Raw genomic sequence first — 3,377 nt, 5'->3', positions numbered from 1 at the left:
TTGTTGTTTTTTATTTAAGTTAATAAAAATTCATACATAAGTTCAAATGAGTTCATCCAAAAATAACTGATTAGCTTCTTCATTTAAACCAGAGGTGTGCACCTATTTTTTATTTATTTATTTATTTTTTAAACCAAGGGCCACGTACAAAGAAATACATCAAAAGAGGCTGGGCCATGTTGACATCTTTCATTTAATACTAAACCAATCCTTCAATGGTAAAGGTATGTGAAGTTATAGTTATATGCATATACACTGATTGTATAATAAAAACAACAACAGTTAAGGTATTAAAGCAAAACATCACTGACTTTAGGGTGGCCAGTGGCCCTTCCAATTTTTTGTTTGTATGTTTTATGGCTTAATTAAACATGTAAACATAAAGAAAACACAAAACACATTACAAGTATAAAATAAAAGTTTAAGTAAAAAAGAAAAAAAGAATAGGAAGAAAGAAAAGAGTTTATATGTTCAAAAGGGGTAGGAGGAAGTTAAAAACGTATCTAGTCCTACCCCTTATTCGTTTTATGTTAATAAAATAATATGGTAATGTTTTTTCAACAAAAGGAAATGTATAAACCTAGTCATATATACATTAAGTGCACTTTAACATACGCACATATGTACATGAAATTCATAGGCATATACCATAATATATTTATAAATCATATCCTCATACTCACATATACAATTTGTATTACACTCCATCCAAAGAAATTACAGCATATGCACATTTTTAACAGCTCATGTCGGATTTAAGTAATTTTTTTAAACTTTGCTTTTAAACAATTTTTTTAATTCAGCAAGTGACTGACATCTTTGCAGGTCAGTTCCAAAATGATTCCCCAAATTGATTGTTGTGTACTTTATACATTATTTGTGCTATTTTAAATTTAACTAAGTCGTAAAATGTCATTGTGTTTGATTTAATAAACAGAGAATGAGTTGGTTCTGTATATTTGAATTGATTTATAATTCTTATGGCTCTTTTTTTTGCAGTTTGAAAACAGGATCTGTATTTGTTTTATATGCGTTTCCCCAGATTTCCACACAATAGGTCAGATATGGTAATAAGAATGAACATAATGTGTGAATATAACATAAAGAATGAATATAATGTGTATAATGATTTCTTATTCAATACATCCTTAGTTTTAGAGAATATCCCTATAATGTTTGACATTTTCCTTTTGACATTATCTATGTGTGACTTCCAACATAATTTGTCATCAATAACTACTCCAAGAAATTTATTTTCATGCACTCTTTTTATTTCAATTGAATTTACCATATTTTGTGTGTTTTGTCTAGTACCAAAAACTATCAACTTTGTTTTTCTTAAGTTGATTGATAATTGGTTCATATCATACCAATTTTTTAATGTGTTTGTGATGTCGGATTGATTGAAAACACAAAAGCGAGAAGTTAGAACAAACTTATTCTCTTCTCCTACCTTGCCGCAAAGTGTAGAAAGCATGTATGGTACAATGCAGGTAAATGACATGAGCCGTGTCAAATATTCATTTTATTCTTTGCTCCAAGCCACTAAAAAAATGGAAGCTTAAAATATGGACTTTGGACACTCCTAATTTTGTTAGGGTGGCTGTGGTTTTGGACCCAAGGGCGGGAAGGTAGGTTTTATTAATTACACAAAAACAAGGTGGTGCACAACGTGCCGACGGGAAACAACAAGATCCTAAATGCAAGCGAACTCAAATGGCAAGACATGGAGGAAACGACAAAATGTGGGAATGACAATGGACCGGAAAAGACTCAAACCAAAACAGGAGACTTAGGCCCCGTCCACACGAAAGCCAGTTTCAATGTATCCTCACAAGTTTCTTACCGTTTAGGCCGTTTGTCCTCACGATGGCGCGGTTTCGGAACTTGAAACCGATCGCTTTTGAAACCGGGCTCCAGAGTAGAAAGATTTCAAAACGCGCCTCGTACGCGTTCGTCTGGACACCATGTGCAGGATACTCCTCCAGTAATGACGTAATGGTCGCAGCTTGATGACGCGCAGTCACACGAGAATTGGAGCATACGTCATCACACTGTGAAAATGCGTTGTCATTGAGCTGCGACCATTACGTCATCACTGGAGGAGTATCCTGCACATGGTGTCCAGATGGAGGCGTACGAGGCGCGTTTTGAAATCTTTCCACTCTGGAGCCGGTTTCAAAAGTGATCGGTTTCAAGCTCTAAAACTGCGACATCGTGTGGACGAACGGTTTAAACGGTAAGAAACTTGTGAGGATACATTGAAACTGGCTTTCGTGTGGACGGGGCCTTAAACCATGCAAACTTTTTTGCCCTTGCTCCAAAAAGAATTGGACTCAAGAGTCATTTGAAGCCAGAACCGAAAGAAAGAACTGAAATCGTTCCATTTCAAAAGGTGCCGTAGTTAACCCTGCCATCCGGATCCTTAGAATCATCATCACTTTAAACCTCTCTTATTGCGCCCACCCCTGACTTTGTTGCTCATTTTCACTTATTTTTCTCTTGAATGTTGTTGGAAAGAAAGATGAGCTCAACTGCAGGTTTCAGAGGTACCTTTATCTGACTATCAAGTACACAAGTTTTGATGCATCACTAAATTACACATTATAGCCATGAGCAGCATTCTGGAAAGGCAATTCAAGATCTTGAGTGTGCGTGTGTGTGTGTGTGCGTGTACGCTATAGTTACTAGCACACTATCCAAGTTGAGGAAAACAAAAAGTAGCTCTGCCAATTAAGGCTTTGAAGTTCACATGGGACTATGAACATAAAGACAGTGGAGAAGGTCTCCTTGCAGGCAGATGCCTCAAAATGATTGGATTACAAGTGCAAGAACAGAAACTGTGGGGGGATGTGATACATTTGCTGTAATAGTGAATAAGTGTGAGCTTGCGTCATTTCTAATAAATGTGTTAAAGAAATCAGCACTGACGGACAGAGAGAGCGGAAAGATAAAGTTGACAGTGAAATGAGACGGGGTGCTCTTGGAATGAAAATGCCAAATAGTAATATAAATAGTTATACTGCAGTCTGACAGATGGCTTCTTTTCTAATTCATCTGGTGGCAGAAAAGAAAAACAATCAACCGTAACCAGAGGGGAGTAAAGAAAGATCAGTTTAATGCTAAGCTACTGCAGTGACCAGCTCACATGCTGAGCTTTGACAGAACATTTCACGTGCTTCTCTTAGAAAGTGTACATTAAACAGCAGATATGAGTGACTTAGACTTACTTATTGGTATTCAAAGTTTGGAAGTAGTCACCACAAGATAGATACAAAATGCATAATCAACACTCAGTACTGTATTTTTGGTGACGTGCGTTATTTGTCACATTGAAGGTCATGCAAAAGAGATAAACAAACAAACACACTGTCAGA

Source organism: Leptonotus elevatus, chromosome 9, assembly GCF_054856555.1.
Source record: "Leptonotus elevatus isolate MCC_2025b chromosome 9, RoL_Lele_1.0, whole genome shotgun sequence".
Lineage (NCBI taxonomy): Eukaryota > Metazoa > Chordata > Actinopteri > Syngnathiformes > Syngnathidae > Leptonotus > Leptonotus elevatus.
Note: the sequence above shows the minus strand (reverse complement) of the source record.